The sequence below is a fragment of the Carcharhinus amblyrhynchos genome, unplaced genomic scaffold (assembly GCF_965287045.1).
Source record: "Carcharhinus amblyrhynchos unplaced genomic scaffold, sCarAmb.v2.hapA scaffold_39, whole genome shotgun sequence".
Classification (NCBI taxonomy): Eukaryota; Metazoa; Chordata; class Chondrichthyes; order Carcharhiniformes; family Carcharhinidae; genus Carcharhinus; species Carcharhinus amblyrhynchos.
In genome coordinates, this window is record NW_027649780.1 from 9,408 (window position 1) to 24,048 (window position 14,641).

At 51.4% G+C, this 14,641-nt stretch overlaps 1 pseudogene; it reads left to right on the top strand.

Annotated features, from left to right (window-relative positions):
- The first annotated feature begins 2,351 nt into the window (after positions 1 to 2,351).
- On the top strand, positions 2,352 to 5,057 carry LOC145363607 (proteasome subunit beta type-1 pseudogene; annotated as a pseudogene).
- The last annotated feature ends 9,584 nt before the right edge of the window (positions 5,058 to 14,641 follow it).

The window sequence follows — 14,641 nt, forward strand, 5'->3', positions numbered from 1 at the left end:
GGGACTTTTTCCCCTGGAGTGTAGGAGGCCAGCTTTGGTAATCAACATCTTTTCCCAATGATAGGGGAGTGTAAAACTAGAGGGCGTAGGTTAAAGGTATCATAAAACCCTACAGTGCAGAAAGAGGCCCTTCAGCCCATCGAGTCTGCAACGACCACAATCCCACCCAGGCCCTACCCCCATACATCTTAAGACACAAAGAACAAAGAACAAAATCAGCCCGGGAAACAGGCCCTTTGGCCCAACGAGCCCGCGCCGCCATCTCAACACCACCAGTCCCCCTCTCCCCCCACGACCCCTGTCTAATGTTTTATGGCCATCCAGATTGAGGGAATCTGGTTTAGGGACAATTTATTCCTGCCAATCAGCCTAATAGCACATCTTTGGGGTGTGGGAGGAAACCGGAGCACCCGGAGAAAACCCACGCAAGCACGGGGAGAATGCGCAAACTCCCACAGACACCGGCCCAAATCCATGTGTCTGCACAGCAATCAGCGATAGTCACTGAGCTGTCGTCTTGCCCAGTATCTGGTCCAGTTTAGGCACACACTAACGACATGAAGCACTAGGCCAATCTCGAACAACGAAGAGCAGCCCCAGTATGACCCATCGTGTGTATGCCCCTAAGGGGAAACTTTAGCATGACCAATCAACCTAATGCGCACATCTTTGGACTGTGGGAGGAAACCCACGCAGACACGAGGAGAACGTGCAAACTCCACACAGACAGTGACCCGATCCGGGAATCGAACCCAGGTCCCCTGGAGCTGCGCAGCAGCAGTGCTAACCCACTGAGCTACCGTGCCGCCCTAGTCTAAAGGCGAGGGGGGAGAGATACAAAAGAGTCCAGAGGGGTGGTTTTTTCATAGAGTGAGTGTCTGTGAGACATATGAGATGTTGAATGGGATGGATAGGATAGAGGTGGAGAGACTCTTCCCACTCAGAAAGGACAGTAGGACTAGAGGGCACAGCCTCAAGATAAAGGGGGTGCGGTTTAGAACGGAGTTGAGGAGGAACTTCTTCACTCAAAGGGTGGTGAATCTCTGGAATTCTCTGCCCGTTGAAGTGGTGGAGGCTGCCTCACTCAATATTTTTAAGACGCGGGTTGATGGGTTTTTGATAGGCGAGGGGATTAAGGGTTATGGGGAGAGGGCGGGAATGTGGAACTGAGCCACGACAGATCAGCCATGATCTTATTGAATGGCGGGGCAGGCTCGAAGGGGGCTAGATGGCCTACTCCTGCTCCTATTTCTTATGTCCTTATGGAACGAGCTGCCAGAGGTAGTAGTAGAGGCGGGTACAATTTTATCTTTTAAAAAGCGTTTAGACAGTTACTTGGGTAAGATGGGTATAGAGGGATAGGGGCCAAATGCGGGCAATTGGGATTAGCTTACTGGTAAAAGAAAAGGGCAGCACAGACAAGTTGGGCCAAAGGGCCTGTTTCCCATGCTGTAAACCTCTTTGACTCTGACTACGCTCTGTTGACTGACTACCCGGCAATTTCACACGAGCCGACATGTTTCAAGTGGGCGGCAGCTGGTGAACCGGATGGGGCAAAAGTGTGGGTGACAGGAAGAGTCATTTATTTGTACCTGCCCTCTCCCACGCCGCTCCTGTATTGGTGGCACAGTGGGTTAGCGCTGCTGCCGCATCGCGCCAGGGACCCAGGTTCAAATCCCAGCTCAGGTCACTGTCTGTGCGGAGTCTGCACGTTCTCCCCTCCGCGTCCGCGTGGGTTTCCTCCGGGTGCTCCGGTTTCCTCCCACAGTCCGAAAGGCGTGCTGGTTAGGCAGACTGGCCGTGCTAAATTCTCCCTCAGTGTAACCCACACAGGTACCAGAGTTTGATTTGATTTGATTTATTATCGTCACATGTACTGGGCTGTACAGGGCATTGGTGAGGCCGCAGCTGGAGTACTGTGTGCAGTTTTGGGCGCCGCACTTACGCAAGGATATTTTGGCCCTGGAGGGAGTGCAGAGGAGGTTTACTAGGCTGATACCAGAGTTGAGGGGATTGAGCTATGAGGAGAGGCTGAATAAACTAGGCTTGTACTCGTTAGAGTTTAGAAGAATGAGGGGAGATCTCATTGAGACGTATAAGATGATGAATGGGATGGATAGGATAGAGGTGGACAGACTCTTCCCGCTCAAAAAAGACAGTAGGACTAGAGGGCACAGCCTCAAGATAAAGGGGAGGCGGTTTAGAACGGAGTTGAGGAGGAACTTCTTCACTCAAAGGGTGGTGAATCTCTGGAATTCTCTGCCCGTTGAAGTGGTGGAGGCTGCCTCGCTAAATATTTTTAAGAAGCGGGTTGATGGGTTCTTGATAAGAGAGGGGATTAAGGGTTATGGGGAGAGGGCGGGAAAGTGGAACTGAGCCACGACAGATCAGCCATGATCTTATTGAATGGCGGGGCAGGCTCGAAGGGCTAGATGGCCTACTCCTGCTCCTATTTCTTATGTTCTTATGTTCTTATACAAGGAAAAGTATTGTTTCTTGTACACTACGCAGACAAAACTTACTGTTCATAGAGAAGGAAACAAGAGAGTGTTTCTTACTTTTTTCCCGACAGAAAAAGGCGGAAGAGAGGATGTCCAGGGTGTGTGGGGGGGTCCTTGATTACACTGGCTGCTTTCCCCCGAGGCAGCAGGAAGTGTAGACAGAGTCAATGGATGGGAGATGGGCAGGGCTACATTCACGACCCATCTCTACCTCAACCGAGAGGCGTGCTGTTTAGGTGGATTGGCCACGCTAAATTTTCCCTCAGTGTACCCGAACAGGCGCTGGAGCGTAGCGGCTAGGGGATTTTCACAGTAATTTCATTGCAGTGTTAATATAAACCCACATGTGACACTAATCGATTGACTTCAATTTAACTTAGTATTAAACGGAGCTGTTCTGGAAGGTGAATTGGGTGAACACTCGAGCTGGAGGGGGTACTTTAAACAGAAGAGCACTGACTGGCCAGCTGATTGAAAGGGCCAGCACAGACATGATGGGCCCAATGGCCCAATGATTCCATGTTGGCAAATTAGTCCGACTGTTGGGATGCCTTGATTTGATTTGATTTGATTTGATTTAATATTGTCACATGAATTAGGACACAGTGAAAAGTACTGTTTCTTGCATGCTATACAAAGCATACAGTTCATAGAGTACACCAGGAAGAAGGAAAGGAGAGGGTGCAGAATGTAGTGTTACAGTCATAGCTAGGGTGCAGAGGAAGACCAACTTAATGTGAAGTAGGTCCATTCAAAAGTCTGACAGCAGCAGGGAAGAAGCTGTTCTTGAGTCGGTTGGTACGTGACCTCAGACTTTTGTATCTTTTTCCCGAAGGAAGAAGGTGGAAGAGAGAATGTCCGGGGTGTGTGGGGTCCTTGATTATGCTGGCTGCTTCTCCCCGAGGCAGTGGGAAGTGTAGACAGAGTCAATGGATGGGAGACTGGTTTGAGTGGTGGACTGAGAAAGTCATTGATAAACTGGGAAGAGTGAAGAGAGGATTGACGAGGATGTTGCCAGGGGTACTGGGTCTGAGTTACAGGGAGCAGTTGGCCCCAGGCTGGGCCTCTATTCCTTGGAACGTAGGAGAATGAGGGGTGACCTTACTGAGGTGTGGACTATCATGGGGGGGGCAGAAAGTGGTTGAGGTGGCGGGTACAATACATTTAAAAAGCCTTTGGATAAGGACATGGATGGGAAAGGATTAGAGGGATATGGGCCAAACGTGGGGAACTGGGACTAGCTGGGAGGTCACCATGGTCAGCATGGACGAATTGGGCTGAAGGGTCTGTTTCCGTGCTGTATGACTCTGTCCATGCAACCAATGTCCTTCGTAAGGCCACAAGAACTAGTAAAGTCACCGTATTCCCCGATGACCCCCTTTGAGGGGGAGAGCTGACCGGGGGGTGATTCAACCTGTGGGTCACCACACCTCAGGCGAGGGGGCAAGGTTTAGAAGGCATGGACATTCATGCACAACCTCAGCCGGCACGGGAACTGAACCCACACTGCTGGCATCGCAGCAGACAGCCGACTGAGCCAAACAGGACCCCCTCCCGACACGATAAATACAAGAGCAGGAGTAGGCCATTCAGCCCCTCAAGTCCACTCTGCCACTCCATACAATCATGGTTGATCTCATCTCCACCTGTCTGCCCTGCCCCCCTCATGACCCTTCATACCTCCAATCATTAAAAACCAACATCTACCTACTTATCTCCTCAAATTTCTTCAAGGTTCCAGCACCCGCTGCATCTTGGGATAGAGAATCCCCACAGATTCACCATCCTTTGAGTGAAATAATTCCTCCTTGTTTTTGCCACTCCCCTCTTCGGCCTAAAACCATGGCCTCAAGACAGCAGCACTTCCGCTCGGGGAAGGAACGCCGCACTTGGAGATGGAGGAATATCAACACTCGGGGCCCGTGCAGCACCGCTTCTCCCCTTACACCTTCAATGGAGGAGCTGTGTTGGCATGAGCTGGCGAGGACTTTTCCATTGTTGCTTCAGGTACGCGACTGAGTGAGGGTTATTCCATGCATAGCCGGGACTCACCAAAATGCTGCAAACTGACAAACCAAACAGTGATTGGATGCACTGGATTCCATGGCGACTGCCTTACATTAACAAAAATGATTGATGCAAGATTAAAGACGTACAAACACTCAAACAATGAGGCAATGACGAGTGGGGCAATAGCAGCAACGCTTCCTACAATTCTGTACTCTCGACGCTTTTTCCCGTATTATGTTTACAACATCATTGGCGGCCTTGATGAGGAAGGGAAGGGTGCCCGTAGGGTCCTATCGGGGAGACGCCTACAAAGCTGGCGGATCGGCCAGTGCCATGCTGCAGCCACTTCTGGACAACCAGATTGGACTCAAGGACATGGAGAACGTGGACCATGTCCCTCTTACCCTGGAGAAAGCCCTCCAGCTGGTCAAAGATGTTTTTATCTCGGCAGCCGAGAGGGATGTTTATACCGGTGACTCTCTGAAGATCTGCGTCATGACAAACGAAGGAGTCAGGGAGGAGTTGCTGCCTCCCCGGAAAGATTGAGACCAAATCCCCTTCCCTGTTGACTTGAAATAGCCATTTTCCTTTTGCATCAGTAATGTACTTGCACTGGCAAATTCTTTCTGTATGCTTTGTTGTATACATACTGAGAAAATAAACTTTCCCGCTGGTTAAAAAAAGAACTATGGCCTCATATTCTTGAATGTCTTTGCACTATGTTCTAGAATGTCCATGGCCTCTCATTTCTATAGTGGCTGTGTTTTTGCATTGCCTTGTGTTCTAGGATGTCTATGGCCCCTCGTTTTGGAACGTCTTTGTATCCTGTTCTGGAATGTCTTTGCATCGGGTTCTAGAGCGGCAACGGTCTCACGTTTCCAGAATGCTCGTGTTTTTTGCATTCTAGAATGTCTATGACCCCCTTGTTCTAGAATGTCTTTCGCCGCCCATTCCAGAATGTCTATGCCCCACCCCCACCCCCACCCCCCATTCTAGAATGTCTACGCCCTCTCGTTCTAGAATGTCTGTGGCCCCTCATTTTAGAATGCCTACAGCTTCTCATTCTAGAATGCCCCGTGCCCTCTCGTTCTAGAACATCCAACAAGGGGAAAACATCCTCTCAACACAGTCAATCTTTTTTGGCAAATCAATTGATTTAAATCAAATTAACTCAGGGACAAATCAAAAGGGGCAGACTCCAAAAAGAAGGGAACCGCCCAGAACAAAAGATAAAGTAGAAAGGAAACTTAAAAGATCAAACTAAAATGTCACTGAAAGGGTCAATAATGCACCCCAGTCTCTGCAGTGTACTGCCAATTCCATTGGCATCTTATCTACCTTGGTTAGATCTCCTCTTAGTCTTCTCAACTCCATGGCGAGCACAGGCTCAAATTGCCCAATCTTGCTTCATAAAACAAGTCTGTCATCCCTGGAACCAATCAGGGTTAATGCCCCGAGGAGTGTTGTCAAACAAAGAGACTTTCGGGGTGCAGGTACGTGGTTCCTTGAAAATGGCACTACCGGGAGACAGGGTGGTGGAGAAGGTGTTTGGCACACTTGCCTTTACCAGTCAGAGCATTGAGTGTAGAAGTATAGAACCCTACAGTGCAGGAAGAGGCCCTTTGGCCCATCGATCACAGCCCCACCCAGGCCCTACCCCCACATCCCTACATATTTCACCCACTAACCCTCTCTAACCTACACATCTCAGGACACTAAGGGGCAATTTTAGCCTGGCCAATCAACCTAACCCACACATCTTTGGACTGTGGGAGGAAACCCACACAGACACGAGGAGAATGTGCAAACTCCACGCAGACAGTGACCCGAGCCCGGGAATCGAACCCAGGACCCTGCAGCTGTGAAGCAGCAGTGCTAACCCACTGTGCTACCGTGCCGCCGGCGAACGTTAAGTTCCAACTGCGCAAGACGTTGGTAAGGTGCATTTGGCGTGCTGCGTACAAGTCTTCAATGCAAAAGTGAAGCTCAACACAGGGGGAATAGTGTCTTTATCTCCTGACTAGGCACGTTACAGCTTCCTGGTCTCAACATCAAATTCGACAACTTCAGACGATGAGGTCCATCCCATCTCTACTCTTCTGTTTTCATTTAATTTAACTTTTAACTGTTCTCTACCTTTTATTTCTTTATTCTCTTTATTTTTCTTCACCCTCCCACTCTTTCCCCTATTATATTCATCCCCCTTTTCTTATCTTTTCTCCCCCTTTGCTTCCCTTTCCCTCTTTTTCTCCATTGTACCTCTTTCCACCCCCCCCAAAATCTTGTCACATTTTACCCTCGGATTCCAGTTTCTCCGCCGTTTGGCCATTCACGCCTTCTGTCCTCTCTGCGGGCTGCCATTAGCAGCCTTTCCCCTGGTTTTGTGACTCACCTTTCATTCCCTCCCCCCGCAGGATAAACATCTCCCACTTTCTGTGCCTTTTAGCTTTGAGGAAGGGCCATCTGGACTCTGAGAAACATCAGCTCTTCTCTCTCCTTTACAGATGCTGCCAGACCTGCTGAGATTTTCCAGCATTTTCTCTTTTGGTTTCAGATTCCAGCATCTGCAGTATTTTGCCCCCACTCTCTCCCCATAGCCCTGTATCAATCCCCAAACTAATCCCACTGCCCCCACTCTCTCCCCATAGCCCTGTATCAATCCCCAAACTAATCCCACTGCCCCGCTCTCTCCCCATAGCCCCGTATCAATCCCCAAACTAATCCCACTGCCCGGCTCTCTCCCCATAGCCCTGTATCAATCCCAAACTAATCCCACTGCCCCCACTCTCTCCTCATAGCCCTGTATCAATCCCCAAACTAATCCTACTGCCCCGCTCTCTCCCCATAGCCCTGTATCAATCCCCAAACTAATCCCACTGCCCCCACTCTCTCCTCATAGCCCTGTATCAATCCCCAAACTAATCCTACTGCCCCGCTCTCTCCCCATATCCCTGTATCAATCCCCAAACTAATCCCACTGCCCCACTCTCTCCCCATTGCCCTGTATCAATCCCCAAACTAATCCCACTGCCCCCACTCTCTCCCCGTATCCCTGTATCAATCCCCAAACTAATCCTACTGCCCCGCTCTCTCCCCATATCCCCGTATCAATCCCCAAACTAATCCCACTGCCCCCGCTCTCTCCCCATATCCCTGTATCAATCCCAAACTAATCCCACTGCCCCCGCTCTCTCCCCATAGCCCCGTATCAATCCCCAAACTAATCCCACTGCCCCCGCTCTCTCCCCATATCCCTGTATCAATCCCCAAACTAATCCCACTGCCCCCACTCTCTCCCCATATCCCTGTATCAATCCCCAAACTAATCCCACTGCCCCCACTCTCTCCCCATATCCCTGTATCAATCCCCAAACTAATCCCACTGCCCCCACTCTCTCCCCATATCCCTGTATCAATCCCCAAACTAATCCCACTGCCCCCACTCTCTCCCCATATCCCTGTATCAATCCCCAAACTAATCCCACTGCCCCCACTCTCTCCCCATATCCCTGTATCAATCCCAAACTAATCCCACTGCCCCCACTCTCTCCCCATATCCCTGTATCAATCCCCAAACTAATCCCACTGCCCCACTCTCTCCCCATTGCCCTGTATCAATCCCAAACTAATCCCACTGCCCCCACTCTCTCCCCATATCCCTGTATCAATCCCCAAACTAATCCCACTGCCCCCACTCTCTCCCCATATCCCTGTATCAATCCCCAAACTAATCCCACTGCCCCCACTCTCTCCCCATATCCCGGTATCAATCCCCAAACTAATCCCACTGCCCCGCTCTCTCCCCATAGCCCTGTATCAATCCCCAAACTAATCCCACTGCCCCCGCTCTCTCCCCATAGCCCTGTATCAATCCCCAAACTAATCCCACTGCCCCACTCTGTCCCCATAGCCCTGTATCAATCCCAAACTAATCCCACTGCCCCACTCTGTCCCCATAGCCCCGTATCAATCCCCAAACTAATCCCACTGCCCCCACTCTCTCCCCATAGCCCTGTATCAATCCCCAAACTAATCCCACTGCCCCACTCTCTCCCCGTAGCCCCGTATCAATCCCCAAACTAATCCCACTGCCCCACTCTCTCCCCATATCCCCGTATCAATCCCCAAACTAATCCCACTGCCCCACTCTCTCCCCATATCCCTGAATCAATCCCCAAACTAATCCCACTGCCCCCACTCTCTCCCCATATCCCTGAATCAATCCCCAAACTAATCCCACTGCCCCACTCTCTCCCCATATCCCTGTATCAATCCCAAACTAATCCCACTGCCCCCACTCTCTCCCCATAGCCCTGTATCAATCCCCAAACTAATCCCACTGCCCCACTCTCTCCCCATATCCCTGAATCAATCCCCAAACTAATCCCACTGCCCCACTCTCTCCCCATATCCCTGTATCAATCCCCAACCTAATCCCACTGCCCCCACTCTCTCCCCATATCCCTGTATCAATCCCCAAACTAATCCCACTGCCCCCACTCTCTCCCCATATCCCTGTATCAATCCCCAAACTAATCCCACTGCCCCCACTCTCTCCCCATATCCCTGTATCAATCCCCAAACTAATCCCACTGCCCCCACTCTCTCCCCATATCCCTGTATCAATCCCAAACTAATCCCACTGCCCCCACTCTCTCCCCATATCCCTGTATCAATCCCCAAACTAATCCCACTGCCCCACTCTCTCCCCATAGCCCTGTATCAATCCCAAACTAATCCCACTGCCCCCACTCTCTCCCCATATCCCTGTATCAATCCCCAAACTAATCCCACTGCCCCCACTCTCTCCCCATATCCCTGTATCAATCCCCAAACTAATCCCACTGCCCCCACTCTCTCCCCATATCCCGGTATCAATCCCCAAACTAATCCCACTGCCCCGCTCTCTCCCCACAGCCCTTTATCAATCCCCAAACTAATCCCACTGCCCCCACTCTCTCCCCATATCCCGGTATCAATCCCCAAACTAATCCCACTGCCCCGCTCTCTCCCCACAGCCCTTTATCAATCCCCAAACTAATCCCACTGCCCCGCTCTCTCCCCATAGCCCTGTATCAATCCCCAAACTAATCCCACTGCCCCACTCTGTCCCCATAGCCCTGTATCAATCCCAAACTAATCCCACTGCCCCACTCTGTCCCCATATCCCTGTATCAATCCCCAAACTAATCCCACTGCCCCACTCTGTCCCAATAGCCCTGTATCAATCCCAAACTAATCCCACTGCCTCCACTCTGGAAGAGTTCGAAGTGATTGAATGGATGACGGTGGGGAGGCGTGGTGGGTTTGGGTGGGTGGGTTTCGGGGGGGGGTGGTGGGTGAGGGGTAAGCTGCGTGTCGCTCTCCGCAGGGTCTCTGGGTGGGGGATCTGGGCGAAGCGAGGTCCCTTTAAGGCGCGTGTTTTGTATCCTGCATCCGGGCGAGGGGACTCGTTGCTGTGGTTCGTGAAAAACACACACATAACACAATGTTGGGATTCAGGCTTCTGTTGCCACGGCGACGCACCTGGTGCCACAAATATTGACAGACGTTGGGGAGAGGAGTTGTGGAGAACCACAACAAGCAGCCGTCTCCCGCCTGGATCGAGAGAGAATTGCTCAGAGAGGCGCTCCCGCCTTCGCACTGGGGTGATCCTGGGGCCTGCGGGAGGGCCAGGCAGCGGGGGGGGGGGGGGGGGGGGGGGGGGAGAGGGGAGGTGGCCAAGCGAGGCCCAAACTGCTCTGTGGCAGGCTCGTAGGCCTGGGCTTGGGAGTGGGCCAGAGGAGGCCCGAGACCGGCTCTGCAAAGGGTCAGAGGGCATCCCGGGTTGGAGGGCGAGACGGGCGGTTGGCCCCGCTGCCTCCCAGCGCCCGGCTGGGGCTCGATACCCGGCCTGGCCTGGCCCGGCCTGTGCGGAGTCTGCACCTTCTCCCAGTGTCTGCGTGGGTTTTCCTCCGGGTGCTCCGGTTTCCTCCCACACTCTGAAAAATGTGCAGTTTAAGAGGATTGGCCGTGCTAATTTGCCCCTTAGTGTCCAATGTGTAAGTTCCAATGGACCCAAACCCCTTCCCATTCACTCCCACTGTACACAATCCCAATGGACCCAAACCCCTTCCCATTCACTCCCACTGTACACAATCCCAATGGACCCAAACCCCTTCCCATTCACTCCCACTGTACACAATCCCAATGGACCCAAACCCCTTCCCATTCACTCCCACTGTACACAATCCCAATGGACCCAAACCCCTTCCCATTCACTCTCACTGTGCACAATCCCAATGGACCCCAAACCCCTTCCCATTCACTCCCACTGTACACAATCCCAATGGACCCAAACCCCTTCCCATTCACTCCCACTGTACACAATCCCAATGGACCCAAACCCCTTCCCATTCACTCTCACTGTGCACAATCCCAATGGACCCCAAACCCCTTCCCATTCACTCCCACTGTACACAATCCCAATGGACCCAAACCCCTTCCCATTCACTCTCACTGTGCACAATCCCAATGGACCCCAAACCCCTTCCCATTCACTCCCACTGTACACAATCCCAATGGACCCAAACCCCTTCCCATTCACTCTCACTGTACACAATCCCAATGGACCCAAACCCCTTCCCGTTCACTCCCACTGTACACAATCCCAATGGACCCAAACCCCTTCCCATTCACTCTCACTGTGCACAATCCCAATGGACCCAAACCCCTTCCCATTCACTCTCACTGTACACAATCCCAATGGACCCCAACCCCTTCCCGTTCACTCTCACTGTACACAATCCCAATGGACCCAAACCCTTTCCCGTTCACTCCCACTGTACACAATCCCAATGGACCCAAACCCCTTCCCATTCACTCCCACTGTACACAATCCCAATGGACCCAAACCCCTTCCCGTTCACTCCCACTGTACACAATCCCAATGGACCCCAAACCCCTTCCCGTTCACTCCCACTGTACACAATCCCAATGGACCCAAACCCCTTCCCATTCACTCCCACTGTACACAATCCCAATGGATCCAAACCCCTTCCCATTCACTCCCACTGTACACAATCCCAATGGACCCAAACCCCTTCCCGTTCACTCCCACTGTACACAATTCCAATGGACCCAAACCCCTTCCCATTCACTTCCATTCTACACAACTGCAAACGGCAATTTAGCATGGCCAATCCACCGAACCTGCACATCTTTGGACACTAAGGGACAATTTAGAATGGCCAATCCACCAAACCTGCATATCTTTGGACACTAAGGGGCAATTTAGCATGGCCAATCCACCTAACCTGCACATCTTTGGACACTAAAGGACAATTTAGCGTGGCCAATCCACCTAACCTGCACATCTTTGGACACTAAGGGGCAATTTAGAATGGCCAATCCACCGAACCTGCATATCTTTGGACACTAAGGGGCAATTTAGCATGGCCAATCCACCTAACCTGCACATCTTTGGACACTAAGGGGCAATTTAGAATGGCCAATCCACCAAACCTGCATATCTTTGGACACTAAGGGACAATTTAGCATGGCCAATCCACCTAACCTGCACATCTTTGGACACTAAGGGGCAATTTAGAATGGCCAATCCACCTAACCTGCACATCTTTGGACACCAAGGGACAATTTAGCATGGCCAATCCACCTAACCTGCACATCTTTGGATTGCGGGAGGAAACCAGAGCAGACACGGGGAGAATGTGCAAACTTCACACAGATAGTGACCCAAGCCGGGAATCGAACCCAGGTCCCCAGAGCTGTGAAGAAGCAGCGCTAACCCACTGTGCTACCATGCCGCCCGAGGGGGTCAGTGATGTTGTGAGGGTGGGTCAATGTCTGTTGGAGTCAGGGGGAGGCATTATCCAGCCCGGGAACGGTGTGGCAGGGAGAACAGCATTCTATCTTTTTTTTTACTGTACATGCACAGTTGGAGGTGCCGATTGGAGCAGTTGGGTTTCGAGTGCGTTAAGCCCTGCCCACAGGCTGCTGCAGCACAATTCGGAATCACTGATTCGGTTTCAAGCCGAGTGTATATGGGGGCGCCTGAGAACACGTCTAAAAGTCAAATCTGAAACAGTCACAGTTTCAGGCCCACCCAGCACTTGGAATCAAAATGGTAAAATAGCGGCCTAAGGGACAATTTAGCATGGCCAATCCACCCAACCTGAACATCTTTGGACACTAAGGGACAATTTAGCATGGCCAATCCACCCAACCTGCACATCTTTGGACACTAAGGGACAATTTAGCACGGCCAATCCACCCAACCTGAACATCTTTGGACACTAAGGGACAATTTAGCATGGCCAATCCACCCAACCTGCACATCTTTGGACACTAAGGGACAATTTAGCATGGCCAATCCACCCAACCTGCACATCTTTGGACACTAAGGGACAATTTAGCATGGCCAATCCACCTAACCTGCACATCTTTGGACACTAAGGGGCAATTTAGCATGGCCAATCCACCTAACCTGCACATCTTTGGACACTAAGAGGCAATTTAGCATGGTCAATCCACCTAACCTGCACATCTTTGGACACTAAGAGGCAATTTAGCATGGTCAATCCACCTAACCTGCACATCTTTGGACACTAAGGGACAATTTAGCATGGCCAATCCACCTAACCTGCACATCTTTGGACACTAAGGGGCAATTTAGCACGGCCAATCCACCTAACCTGCACATCTTTGGACACTAAGGGACAATTTAGCATGGTCAATCTGCCTACCCTGCACATCTTTGGACACTAAGGGACAATTTAGAATGGCCAATCCACCTAACCTGAACATCTTTGGACACTAAGGGACAATTTAGCATGGCCAATCCACCCAACCTGAACATCTTTGGACACTAAGGGGCAATTTAGCATGGCTAATCCACCCAACGTGAACATCTTTGGACACTAAGGGACAATTTACCATGGCTAATCCACCTAACCGGCACATCTTTGGACACTAAGGGACAATTTAGTATGGCCAATCCACCTAACCGGCACATCTTTGGACACTAAGGGACAATTTAGCATGGCCAATCCACCTAACCTGCACATCTTTGGACACTAAGGGGCCACCTGTGCAGCACGGTGGCACAGTGGTTAGCACTGCTGCCTCACAACAGCAGGGATCTGGGTCCAATTCCTGCCTTGGGTGACTGCGGAGTCGGCATATTCTCCCTGTGCCTGTATGTGCTGCCTCTGGGTGCTCCGGTTTCCTCCCACAGCCCGAAGATGTGCAGGTTAGGTGAATTGGCCATGCTAAATTGTCCCTTAGTGTCCAAAGATGTGCAGGTTAGGTGAATTGGCCATGCTAAATTGTCCCTTAGTGTCCAAAGATGTGCAGGTTAGGTGAATTGGCCATGCTAAATTGTCCCTTAGTGTCCAAAGATGTGTAGGTTAGGTGGATTGGCCATGCTAAATTGCCCATTGGTGTCCAAAGATGTGCAGGTTAGGTGGATTGGCCATGCTAAATTGTCCCTTAGTGTCCAAACATGTGTAGGTTTGGTGGCTTAGCCATGCTAACTGTGTGGGGTCGAGGGGATAGGGCTGGGGGCAGAGGGCCTGGGTGGGATTCTGACTCTCTATCAGAGAGGCAGACTTGATGGGCTGAATGGCCTTCATCTGCACTGTAGGGATTCCTAAAAGAGACACCTCTCTGTCCTGGAGAGCTGGGTCATTGAACAAGCAGAGGTCATAGGACCATAGAAACCCTACAGTACAGAAAGAGGCCCTTCAGCGCATCGAGTCTGCGCCAACCACAATCCCACCCAGGCCCTACCCCCATATCCCTACATATTATACCCACTAATCCCTCTAACCTACACATCCCTGGACACTAAGGGGCAATTTCTCAGCACGGCCAATCAACCTAACCCACACGTCTTTTGGACTGTGGGAGGAAACCGGAGTACCCGGAGGAAACCCACGCAGACACGGGGAGAATGTGCAAACTCCACACAGACAGTGACCCGAGGCCGGGAATCGAACCCAGGACCCTGGAGCTGTGAAGCAGCAGTGCTAACCCACTGTGCCACCGTGCAGGAAGGAGTCAAAGGTTAAGAGTAGCAGGGGCGTAGAGTTGAGGCCAGAAATGGGAGAGGAGCAGGCTCGATGGGCCGG